We start from the raw sequence: 13551 nt of genomic DNA, 5'->3' as shown, positions 1-13551 counted from the left end.
TTGCCCACATGCTTGATGACCCTCTCAAAGAATTCTAGTAGATTGGTGAGGCTTGATTTCCCTTTATAAAAATCATGTTGCTTATCCCCAAGAAATTATGTTCATCTATGTGTCTGACAATTTTGTTCTTTACTATAGTTTCAACCAGTTTGCCTGGTACTGAAGTCAGGCTTACCAGCCTGTAATTACTGGGATCACCTCTGGAGCCCTTTTTGAAAATTGGCATCACATTAGCTATCCTCCAGTCATTTGGTACAGAAGCTGATTTAAATGATAGGTTACAGACTACAGTTAGTAGTTCTGCAGTTTCACATTTGAGTTCCTTCAGAACTCTTGGGTGAATACCCTCTGGTCCTGGTGACTTATTACTGTTTAGTTTATCAATTTGTTCCAAAACCTACTGTAATGACACCTCGATCTGGGACAGTTCCTCAGATGTGTCATCTAAAAAGAATGTCTCAGGTTTGGGAATCTCCCTCACATCCTCAGCCATGAAGATCGATGCAAAGAATTCATTTAGTTTCTCTGCAATGGCCGTATTGTCCTTGAATGCTCCACTGGTTGTTTAGCAGGCTTCCTGCTTCTGATGTACTTTAAAAAATTTTGCTATTAGTTTTTGAGTCTTTGGCTAGGTGTTCTTCAAAATCTTTTTGGCCTTCCTAATTATATTTTTACATTTCATTTGCCAGAGTTTATGCTCCTTTCTATTTTCCTCACTAGGATTTGACTTCCACTTTTTAAAGGATGCCTTTTTGCCCATCACTGCTTCTTTTACTTTATTCTTTATCCACAGTGGCACTTTTTTTGTTCTCTGTGTTTTTTAATTTTGGGTATACATTGAAATTGAGCCTCTATTATGGTGTCTTTAAAGTTTCCATGCAGCTTGCAGGGATTTCACTTTTGGCACTGTATCTTTTAATTTCTGTTTAACTAACCTCCTCATTTTTGTGTAGCTTCCCCTTTTGAAATTAAATGCTACAGTGTTGGGCTGCTGTGGTGTGTTTTCCACACCACAGGGGTGTTAAATTTAATTATATTATGGTGACTATTACAGGGGCCACCTTTTGGACCAGATCCTGTGCTCTACGGAAGACTAAATAAAAAATTGCCTCTCCTTTTGTGGGTTCCAGGACTAGCTGCTCCAAGAAGCAGCCATTTAAGGTGTCAAGAAACTTTATCTCTGCATCCCATCCTGAGGTGACATGTACCCAGTCAGTATGGGGATAGTTGAAATCCCCCATTATTATTGAGTTTTTCATTTTAGTTGCCTCTCTAATCTCCCTGAGCATTTCACAGTCACTATCACCATCCTGGTCAGGTGACCAGTAATATATCCCTACTGCTATATTCTTCTGTCCACAGAGATTGTATAGTACAGTTTGGTTTATTTAAGATTTTTACTTCATTTGATTCTACGCTTTCTTTCACATACAGTGCCACTCCCCCACGAGCATGACCTGTTCTGTCCTTCCGATTTATTTTGTACCCTGGTATTACTGGGTCCCGTTGATTATCCTCATTCTATCAAGTTTCTGTGATGCCTATTATATCAATACCCTCATTTAAAATGAGGCACTCTAGTTCACCCATCTTATTATTTAGACTTCTAGCATTGGTATATAAGCACTTTAAAAACTTGTCACTTTTTAGCTATCTGCCATTACATGATGTAATTGAATATGACTTTTTTTTCATTTGACTGTGTCTCATAAGATCCTACCAGTATTTTATCATCTTCCATCTGCTCCTCCTTACTAGGACATAGAGAATCTCCATTAATAGATCCTCCCCTAAAGGATGGCACTGTCTGAACCACGTGCTCCTCCGCACATGTTGGCTTTCCCCCAGACCTTAGTTTAAAAACTGCTCTACAACCTTTTAAATTTTAAGTGCCAGCAATCTGGTTCCATTTTGGTTTAGGTGGAGCCCATCCTTCCTGTATAGGCTCCCCCTTTCCCAAAAGTTTCCCCAGTTCCTAATAAATATAAACCTCTCCTCCCTACTCCATCATCTCATCCACGCATTGAGACCCTGCAGTTCTGCCTGTCTAACTGGCCCTGCGCATGGAACTGGAAGCATTTCAGAGAATGCTACCATGGAGGTCCTGGACTTCAATCTCTTGCCTAGCAGCCTAAATTTGGCCTCCAGGACCTCTCTCCTATTCTTCCCTATGTCATTGGTACCTACATGTATCACGACCACCGGCTTCCCCCCAGCATTACACATAAATCTATCTAGATGTCTCAAGAGATCCGAAACCTTTGCACCAGGCAGGCAAGTCAACATGCGGTTCTCCTGGTCATTGCAAACCCAGCTATCTATGTTTCTAATGATCGAATCCCCCATAACTATTACCTGTCTCTTCCTAATAACTGGAGTTCCATACCTTAGAGAGGTATCCTCCGTGCAAGAGGATACCACAACAGCATCTAAAAGGAGGGTCCCAACTATGGGATCATTTCCCTCTGCTCCAGTTGGATGTTCTCCTTCCCTGAGACTTTCATTCTCCTCAAGAGCACAGGGGCTGTCAGAGCAGGGGTGGGACCATTCTACTGTGTCCCAGAAAGTCTCATCTATATACCGCTCTGTCTCCCTTAGCTTCAGCCACTCTGGTCTCCAAAGCCCGTACATGGTCTTTGAGGGCCAGGAGCTCCTTGCACCGAATGCACATGTATGTCACCTGCACATAAGGCAGGTAATCATAGATGTTGCAATGGGTGCAATAAACTGGATAGCACCCACTTTGTTGTTGGATTTCTGCCTGCATTATCTTTTTACTCCTGAAGCTCATTCCTTTTGTTGTTTTGTTTTTTTATTCGGAGGTGTTTGGCTTTAAGTTTAAAGAATTTTAAGTGTATCTAGCCCCCACTCCTCACACTCCCCCTCTAAACTCTCTCGTAAAACTTCCCTGTTAGCCGCTCTTGTTCACTAGCTCCTCTGGTTGCTTAGGAGCAGGCTTTTTAAAGCCCTGGTCTTCCTGAGTAGCCTGGTTAAGGGTTGATGGGTGCTAAAGGGCTTAGAGATCAAAACCTCATTAAGAAGATCTCATCCTTGCCTAGCAGGTCACTAGGCTCAGCACACACACAGTCAGCACACAGTCCCGCAGACCACATGGTATGTTTCAGGCAAGCAGCAAGCACACCACAAACACACACACTACAGACAACAAACTTACCCCAAGGATGAGGTAATCACTTCTCTTTCACCTGGAGAACTCCCTTGTGAAACCCTCCTGTTAGCCACTCCTGTTCGCTAGGACATCTATTTAATGTGTCAAAACCATTGGTGGCTAGCTTACAGCAATACTGCCACCATTCCTCTCGCTAGAGGGGCTGCACTGTTAGTAGTGAAACAGTGAGACAGTTCTCAGAAAAGTCTAGGGTAGACAAAGGCCACAGAACCTCCTCTCCACGGGCAGAAGAACAGCCAGTGCAGGTGCCCAGGGGGCAAAATACCTTAGAAGGCCCTGGGAGGTCTGCAAGTTTGTATCATTATTAAGGCTGCAGGTTTGTCATTACGTGAAAAGTCATGGATAACATCTATCCGTGACTTTTTTCTGTGTCCAGGACTCACCCCTCAGGGATGGCTACTGTGTCCCGTGGGGCTAGGCCTGGCAGCTTGTTCCATGCATTGCAACCTGATGTGTAAGGTCACAATGCCCCTCAGGTTTGGCCCACCTGACCATGATATGAGGTTTGGTGGGCCAAACCTGAGTAGCACTGTGACCTTGCACACCATGTTGCAATGCATGGAGCAGTGTGCCAGGCCTAGCCCCGTGATCACATGAACCACTGCAGCCATCCTTGCAGGGTGAGAGCAGGTGCTGGGCTCAGCCCCACGGGACCCAGGAGCTATTGGAGCTGCTGCTGCAAGGTAAGTGTGGGGGAGGCTTACTTTCCAGTTCCCTCTGCACCCCTGAACTGAGTTGGGATTAGGGATGGGCACAATAAAAACCTGCACTGGGCCCCAATTGTCTGTTCCTCTGCCATCCCCCACTTCCTCTCAGTTCAATGCTATGTTTTACTGACATGACAAACTATACAAAAGTTGTCCATGTGTAAAAGAGAATCTATCTGTCACCAGTAGATTCAGTACATAAAGCATCTGCCCAAGACAGGGTTTAACATTTTATATTGGGGGTTAAACCCTCTGTGTTTAGTTAACATTATCCTACTGCTGATTTAGTAGCAGTTTGCTCTAAATAACGTGATATTATTGCTGCTATCACTTTCCTTTTCCCCAGTTATGTACCGTTTGCTCCCCCCGCCCCTTGCTGTTTAATGTGAAGTCTCTTATTTCTGATAATTCAGTAAATACATTTCTCGTACTTCCTTTTCTTTTGGACACTGGAGTAGAAAATATCTTTCTCTTTCAATCTGTTCTCTGTCACGGTGGTTGCACACTCTTTCTGGGTTTGCACAGCCGTGTGACTCTGTTACCTCTAGTTTATTGTTTACTGGCTGTATTTGGTGAGAGCAGGTCTTAGTTTTGCACTTTCCACTGCACTGAAACAATTTGCTAGTTTTATGCAGAGAACCAGCAGTCTAGCTTGTTTTTGTGATCTGTCCTAGTGATTTGTATACTGGTATTGTAGGGGTTTGGTCTAGTCACGCTCTCCTGAAGATCATTCAATTTTGGGTGAGGTTCTTTGGTCCCTACTGGTTAGGAGTTTAGTGTAGCTGATGGAGTGATTTTAGGTAAAAATTGATTGTATTTTCATATGTGATAATCCATTTCCTTCCTTTCTATGCTCCCTCTTCCCAGTCTAGTTCTTGCATGATTTTTCCCCTCTTCACGCTCCTCTTCCCCTCACCCCCTCTTTTCACTTTTCCCCAGGGACATCATTTCTGAGGGGAGGGGAAAATGTGACCCCATACAGAACTTTATATGCGATTCTATTATATCTTGTAAAATTGGGGGGGGGGGGGGGAAAGCGAAGGGAGGAAACTATGGAAGACATAATTGAGCATCCAGATCTGGGGAAAATCTAAGGGCAGGGACAAAGCAAGGGCTGCGGGTGAACCTCTTGCCCCAGAGCTCCGCTTGTCTTGCCCCGGCCTCCTTCAGCCAATTCCTCCCTGACCCTCTACTCCAGCTCGACTTCTTCAGCGGAGGCGCATGTGCATTTGTGCGGGCTGGAGCAGCCTGCGGGGCCCCCGCGGCGCGTTACAACTCCCAGCCGTCCGCGGAGGAGCCGTGCTAGCGGCAGCGGCCACAGGGCTGGGCACCATCGCTGCGTCTTGCGGGGGCCACCCCGTCGTCTCCTCCCGCGGCTCGCCCGGGAGGGGGGTTGCTGAGGGCTGGGCCGGCCCCTAGCGCCTCTCCTCGGCCGCCCCCCAACGCCGAGCCCGCTGGCACGGAGCCTCCTTTCCCCGGCCGGGGCTGGCCAGCCAGCGAGCTCCCCCAGGGGGCGGCGGCATCAGGTGCAGCCGCAGGCCAGGCCCGGCCCCCTCTCGCCTGCGCGCTGAGGAGCCCGGCTGGAGGGAGCCGCCCCTCGGTGTGCGAGGACTAGAGGCAGGCAGAGCAGCGCGCCGCGCCGGGGATTTCCAGCCTGGGCGGGCGGGAGAGGAAGTGCGGGGCGGGGGCAGCCGGGGCAGAGCAGCAGGGACTTTCCAGCCGGGCAGCGGCCGCCTCCGCCGGGCTGCAGTGGGTCCCCCTCACACGCTGGCAGGTAGGGGCGGCGGGGGGCTCTGCGCGCCCGCACGGGAAGGGGCTTCAGCGAGCCCGGCGGCTGCCCGGGCTCGGGCGCAGGCTCGTAGTCAGGGGCAGGGCTGCGGCCACCAGGGCTGCTGCCCCCGCTCCCACTTAGGGACACGCTGCGGCTCGGCTCCTGTTCTGGATCTGGCTGCTAGGGGCCGGGCGGCGGCGGCCGCCCAGGGGCTGGGACGGGCTTAGGCGACTGCTGCTGCCTTGTTCATGTGCGGGGACGCGGCTTCAGCCACCAGCCAGGGACAGCCACATCAGACTCAGCCTGTTACCCAGGCTCTCGCGGCGGCGGCGGCTGCCCCTGCCCAGGGATTGATTCAGCCTCAGGCTGCGCCTGTTGCTGCCGGGGCTCAGATTGGTACTCAGGGCTGCTGCTCAGACCCTGCCCAGACACATACATACTCCGGGCTGTTGCTTTTTTCATTTTTTTTGAGGTGGGGGAGACGTACTTGCAAGGCTAAAACCCGCCTGGAGGAGCCGATCAGTAAGTGTTCCATGCAAAAACCCCCTTCCACTTGTCGCTCTGCTAGGCGATGTGCTTAAGGGTTCTTGCATGCATTTGATGTGTTGTTTGAATGCAGAAAGCTCTCTCATAGGCAGTGTGGGCGGGCCATACGCTTTTAAAGGGGCAGTGTCTGTGTGTGTTGAGCTGTTCTTTTCACTTGTGGCAAACGCTTATTTTGCTAACTTTGCACCCCCAAAGACCGCTTTGCTTTGTTAACCGTGTAGAATATTTGTGTTGAGCTGGCTTTTAACAAACCATTACCATATTGGATGTGTGTGTGTGTGTTGCGGGCAAGGAGGGGTTCTCCAGTGAAGGATGTAAAATAAATTCAATTTAATGTGGGTTTCACCTGTCCCTATTGGGGAATATCCTCTCTCAGTATTTAAGTAGGAATAGCTATCCATACTTACCGCAAAAAGAGCTGTATTTTTTGTACTGCATATCTACCAAGGCCATATTTTATAAAATGATCTCCCTAGCATGAACAAAAACTGCATTAATTGTACATGATTTTAATATTTAATAAATGTGTGCACTATTTACTGCATAGTGTTTTAATTTTTTCATTTGATAGTGTAGTAGAAAAAAACTATTGTTTAAAAGTTTATACTGAGTCATTCTTCTGCAGATGAACCTATGACTGACTCATAATCAAAGAACTGCAGTGGCTTGCAAGATAGAAAGGCAAGACATTTACATCTCTGATTTATTTTTATCTTCAGGATAATATCAAGGGTCTAAATAAACTTCAGAAAAGCAAAAAAAATCATAATTATGTCTACCATTCTAGTGTGCAGTCATGTTGTGCCACGCTATTGCTCATGTATGGTTTGGAAGACTATAGACTCCTATATCTGGCTGCTCAGCATCTATTTGAACAATGTTGTGTCATCTCCTGTGTTTCTATAGTAGTAAGATGTGGGTAGTGCCAAGGATATGCTTTGAAATGTGAGATCTCTTCGGGTCAGTAGTTTCTCTAGATTGTCAAGTTTTATCTGAATCTTGTATATGTTGTATGTTTTAATCAAAAGAAACTTACTGAATATAGTGCTATGCATTTTGTATTCTAGGTCTGTTATTTAGAGAATGTATTTAGCATTGTTGTGTACTAATCTTCATTCACATTCATACACCAGAAAAAGGTGTTTATTTTTCAGTGTATGCTGTGAATGCATTTGAGCAATGCTAAGCCTGGGCACATGTATCATAATGCTGCATATTTAGTAAAAATCCATATTTAAAATACTACTTTCTATTCACAGAAGCTGTATTTTAATTACTGTATCAAATCTTTTTTCAAACTACAGTATATTTGGAATGACATACGTTTTATTTTATAAAATGAGCCATTTTTAACGTACAGGAGTCTAAAAGTGTCCAAGCGTTGCAATTCATGTACAGTTCTATTTACAGTTTGGAATGTAAAAATGACACTGTGTGCATAACACATTTAATGTGTTTACAGAAAGAGGTTCCCAGTTTGAGACAAAATATACCACGTTTCAGCCTGAATCTGAGTTTTTATGGTCAGGTTGGGAAACCCCTTATAATACAGGATGATAATGGAGACACTGACATATCATGAGCTTGAGCAGCACAAGCGGACACCAATACAGTGTTATAAATGGTGTCTTATTCTTACTTTAAAATGTAAGGTGTGCCACTGAAATGCAACCTGGTTGGAAGCTTCAGTTGACACTGGATTTAGAACATAGAAAAGCAACCATACATGTAACAGCAAAGCAGTTAATCTGAATTAAAAGTGGGTGTTAAAGGTCCCAGTCCCTGTGCTTTTCTGAAGACCTGAATTTAAGTTTGGTGTTAATATTGGTTCGAAAGACAGTTCCAGTGCAAATAGATAGTGGAATAGACCAACAATTTGGGTTATCTTCATAACAATCTTCTAAGCATCTCTACTATTGTTAATATCTTGAAGTAATATATACAATTTTACTAGTTCAATTCCTATTGCTGATATTATATCCTTTAGTGTGACTGCTGAGATTCCATAGATAGAAATAGTTGCTTTGGCTTTCAAAATGGCTTTGAAATCCTGCTGCATTATATTTTCTTTCTTTTCGTCTGTGGTAATATGTTTAAATGAGGAAAGAGGAGCACCCTTTTAGATAGGGGATTTTTGATCATCTGCTAATGGATATGAAAATTGTGATAAAATACTAAAAGCCAAAAATCTTGATTTCACTTACATTATTGTTAAATTACCAAAGAAAATACATCCCTCTCCTCCCCTCAAGTTTTGGAAATGTGAATTAAACCAATAAAAAAGAGGAATGAGATAAGCTGATCCACTGTCCTTATTTGCCCTTTTGTGAACAGACATTGCAGGGATATCAGGACATTGTGATCTCAAACATCCTATGTGATGCAATAGCCGAATTTCTCAGAATTTTGTTGAGCTTCTTAATTCGAGGTCTTGAATCTTATGATGTCTGAAGACGGCTGACTATACATCAGTTTTGGAGGTCAATATCCCTCTGGATGCTCCTTTTTAAGAATTCCAAAGGTTTGAAATTCTTTTTCATGCCCAGGGATGGGTACTTTTTGAGCTGGGTACCTATGTTTGAAACCTCCTGGCATTTTTTTGGCCTCTGAAGTATAGCAACATCTCTGCTATAGTTAAGGTGGAGAACGCCTTTCTATTTTAAATGTTGATTCTTCTAAATATTCTAAAATCCATGTTTGCTCATGTTGCTTTTGAAATTTGGTGTGCTTCATGATGATGCTTGTCCAAGGGAGTTGCTAGCCTGCCATGACCAACAGGACCTGAGCAGCCCCCAGGCATTGTAGATTTCAACCCAACCCTTGGCAGAAAGCTGAAAGTGTAACATAGGCAAATTGCAGCAACATGCATTTCTCAAAGCCTTTTTTATTTTGGGGGAATGTAATCTGAGTGCGACAGAAAATTCAGAAGATGATCAAATTATTTTCAGGAAGAAAATAAATTATATGCTGGGAGGGTTGAGGGAGAGGAGCTTGGGGTTGCAGTGAGGGAAGGGGCATAAATGGAGATGGGTGATAGCATAAGGGAAAGGATCTGGGGGAGAGGGTGGGGATTAGACAGAGTGGGAGGCGTGACATGAGTGGGGCACTGAGGCATGACATGAAGGTGGGTGCCAGGTGAGTGGAGAGGATTAGGGGCAGGGGTGCCTATCCTACTTTCTTCCATCCCATGTGCATGCTGCTATCTGGGAGGTAGCAGCATGCACATGGGATGCACTGACCCTCTGGAAGGGTATCTCAACCTCTCTCCCTGTTCCCCATGTGGGAGCTCAGATCTTGGTGGGTCCTGCCTCAGGGGTTTCTGAGCCCTTCTCTCTTTTTCTCTCCCATCTGAGAGCTGGGATTTAGAAGGCTGAGCCCCTCTCCCAGCTCCCTCATATGGGCTGGGATCTGGGGAAGCCCTGCCCTTTTGGGTGGGGAGTTGAGAACAAGCATTCTGGTAGCATGAACCAAGAACACACTGCTGAGACTGGAGTGAGTTCAGAACCGACTGTCAGTCACTGGCCGTGGGGTGAGAACACTGCCTGAAATGAATGGAGCAGTTCTCAGGCCTTAGAGCTATTGTTTCAGGCCATATTCATCTCAACTGAATGAGAACACCCCAGTGAGAATGAGATGAATGGGCAACTTCACATGTCTCTGTGCCTCAGTTTCCTCATCTGTACAGTGGAAATAATGATGCTTCCTTCCTTGGTGTACAGTGCTTTGAGATCTGCTGATGAAGTGCTATGTTAGAGGTAGGTAGGTATAATCATTACTTGGTTGCAGTAGCATCTCAGCTGCAACCCTACATAACTACAATTGCCTAAATGACCACTGTCTCCTACCAAAAACATTTTGGTTTAAAAAAACCCCAAAACTAAGAAATTAACTGACAAAAAACTTGTTAATGCAGAGTTAAGGTTGCCTGGTGGTATCTCATGCTCTTCTGGAATGCTGAGTTCTGCAAAACTCATCCTTAACTCTGAAGCTGTTTGTCAGTGAATATGGATAAAGAAGACCAAGAAGGGAGAGGGGGAAAATGGGGATGTCAAGAGGAGAGAGAGAGAGCAAGAGAACACAAAAGTTGGAGGGTGAGAGAGAGAAGCCAAGAGAGAAAACTAATAAGGGAAAGTGAAGGGGGTAGAAAGAAAGGTGGAGACAGGAAGTGAGCAGAAGGCGTAGCAGAAAAGGATTGACTATAAGTAATGAAGGAGGGGACCCACAAAACAGGAAGGTGGTGTGAGTGGGGGGGAGGAAAAACATGGGGTAAAAAAGGAAGAGTAGAAAAGAAAACAGAAGGGAGGAAAACCCCCCCGAAATGGAAGATAGAAGACAGAAAACAGAGGGAGACAAGAAAATAGAAACGAGAAAACAAAGGCAAGAAAAGACATCTCATTACTGAGTCTGTAAATTTTTTTTTCTAAGTTCCTCAATGCCTTTGTGTTTTTCTGGGAATGCATTCCACTGTACTGTCAACTTGGACAGATGTGGAGAGGAGCACTGATGGTAGAATATTTTTGCACTTGTGACTTGGGTTGAATTGCTGCTTATTGTTGGATTTGTAACTAGGTTAGCAGGGCAAGTATCTCTTCATTTATATACTACAACAGTAGGTCCTTAATCCTCTCCACACACCCCAAAATGGTAAGCCTTAGATTTCCATGCTGTTGCTCTTGCCTGCTGTTATACACTGTGTGGTGTGCAGTAAAAAATGTACATTTACTAGAATCCTGTGCTCTGAAGCATAAGGATGGGAAGGAAATAATAATATGGGAAGAAATATAGTGAGTGGCAGCAAAGGAAAAGTAAAACCTTTAACATGTTTCTGGAGACCAGCATTTTATATGGGAGATATCTAATTACTTTTCTCCCTTATACTGTGTCCCTGGGACATCTTTCGTGCTTTATTCTGTAACGTTCATTTTTACAGACCACCATACCACGAGGCTTAAAATCATAGAAATGTAGGACTGGAAGGGATGTTGAGAGGTCATTGAGTTCAGCCCTCTACACTAAGTCAGAACCAAGGAAACCTAATCCATCCCTGACAGGTGTTTGTCCAACCTGTTCTTAAAAACCTTCAATGACAGGGATTGCACAACCTCCCGTGGAAGCCTGTTCCAGAGCTTAACTACCTTTATGCACTGTTACCTTGACATAACGCCACCCAATATAACACAAATAGGCTGCGCACTCTAGTGGATCAAAGCAAGTTCAATATAACACGGTTTCACCTATAACACGGTAAGATTTTTTTGGCTCCCAAGGACAGCGTTATATCGAGGTAGAGGTGTAGTTAAGTTTTTCGTAATATCTATCCTAAATCTCTCTTGCTGCAGATTACTTCTTGTCCTGCGTTCAGTGGACCTGGAGGAAATTGATCACCATTCTCTTTATAACAGCTCTTAACATATTTGAAGACTGTTGTCCATCCCCTGCCCCTTCTTCTTAAGACTAAACATGCCCAGTTTTTTAACCTATCTTCATAGGTCAAGTTTTCTAAACTTTTTATCACTTTTGTTGCTCTCCTCTGGACTCTCTAATTTGTTCAGACTTAAAGTCGGGTGCCCAGAGCTGGACACAGTACTCTAGCTGAGGTCTCAACAGTGCTGAATGGAGCAGTGCAATTACCTCCTGTGTCTTACATAAAACACTCTTGATAGTACACTCCAGAATATTAACCATATTCAATTTGTGATCCACTATAACCCCCAGATCCTTTTCAGCAGTACTGGTGCCTAGCCATTTTCTATTTGTGCATTTGATTTCTTCTGTCCTAAGTATAATACTTTGCACTTGTTTTTATTGAATTTCATTTTGTTTATGTCAGACTAGTTCTCCAATTTGTCAAAGTTGTTTTGAGTTCTAATCTTGTCCTCCACAATGCTTGCAACCTCTTCCAGTTTGGTGTCATCCTCAGATTTTATAAGTGTACTCTACTCCTTTATCCAAGTCATTAATGAAGCTCTTATTTAAGTTAGAATTTTAACTTTAGTGTAATGTTTTTGTAGTTAATATAAGATCATTTAAGAAACAGATTTCTTTATAATGTATTGGGATAACAGATCCTTTAGACCATGTGCAATGCGAGCAAAACTTTGATGAGCCTGTGATATAGTGTATGAATTCTAAAGTGAATGGATCCATTGACGTATAATCTGCACACCATGTGCTCCAGACCAAATAGTCGTGAATGCAAGCTTTATGGTTCTTTTCATTGCCATGTGAAGGTTATACTAAGACTTCTCGTCATAACCATACAAGTTCAGCATTCGGAATCATATTGAATGTGTGTCTCTTCATAGTATCTTCAATAATATGAAAAGCAAAGCATAGTGACTACTGTAAGTAAAGTAGGACATGACCAGTAGATGTGTTTAAAACTTAACATTGTTATTCTCAACAGTGTTCTTAGGCATTTAGCAAAATAGTTGCTTTGCTTTGTTCTGTCTTAACTAACGTATTGTGGGCACTACCATAATACAAATACATTCTTCTATGCTGCCATTTTATGCCTACAATGATTTCCTAGTTAGCATATGCGGAACTCCTTGATAATCCATCATGAGAGAAATGATGATCTAGTTGTTAGGGCGCTAGACTAAAAACCTGGGAGACTAGGATTCGATTTCTTGCTCCGTTAGATCTCTGTGTGATCTTGGGCAAGTCATTTAGGTCTAAACTACATTTAACATTTAGGTCCACGTAGCTATGGCACGATGGGGGTGTGAAAAATCCACATGCCTGAGATCTGTAGCAATGCTGACCTAACCCCAGGGTAGACTCAGCTAGGTTATTTTAAAAAAAAATGCTTCTGTTGACCTAGCTTCCGTTGCTCGGGGAGGAGCTGTTTTTATATTGATGGAAAAACCCTTCTGTCACTGCAGGCTGTGTCCACGTTATGGAGTTATGCCGACATAGCTACAGTGCTTTAGTTATGTCTCTATAGTCTCCATAGTATAGATGTGGCCTGAGTGTCTGTGCTTCAGTTCCCCATCTGTAAAATGGGAATAATAGAACCTCTACTTCACAGAGATGTTGTGAGGATAAGTACATTGAAGATGTGCAAGGTGCTCCGATAATATTGCAGCCATCTAAAGGCCTTAGATAGATACGTACATAGAGCTGCTTTGTTATTCATTCAGTTTATAGTAACCTCCTGCCACACTTTGTCAGTGGTACTATGTCAGATGGTGCCTTTAAATGGTAAGTTCTCTGGGGGCAGGAAACCTGTTGTTTGTTGCAGTTCTTCTGTTGTTCTTTATAGTGTATATGCAGTGCTATATAAACAATATGTAACTGCTTGTATAATATATCAAAATACTATCTGTTTTGGC

The 13551-nt window shown here is 43.9% G+C and overlaps 1 protein-coding gene across 3 annotated transcripts in view; it reads left to right on the top strand.

Moving 5' to 3' along the window:
• The first annotated feature begins 5544 nt into the window (after positions 1-5544).
• The window catches only part of TRAF3 (TNF receptor associated factor 3), a 95718-nt gene continuing 87711 nt past the window's right edge, over positions 5545-13551 (top strand). For 2 of the 3 annotated variants that reach the window (XM_045016700.1, XM_045016698.1), the window contains exons 1-2: positions 5545-5671; positions 6141-6190. The gene's annotated coding sequence lies outside the window, so the exon portion shown is untranslated. The remainder of the gene's footprint in view (positions 5672-6140; positions 6191-13551) is intronic. The other variant, XM_045016699.1, reaches the window with a different exon arrangement.

Source organism: Mauremys mutica, chromosome 4, assembly GCF_020497125.1.
Source record: "Mauremys mutica isolate MM-2020 ecotype Southern chromosome 4, ASM2049712v1, whole genome shotgun sequence".
NCBI lineage: Eukaryota > Metazoa > Chordata > Testudines > Geoemydidae > Mauremys > Mauremys mutica.
This window is presented reverse-complemented; position numbering and strand designations above follow the sequence as displayed.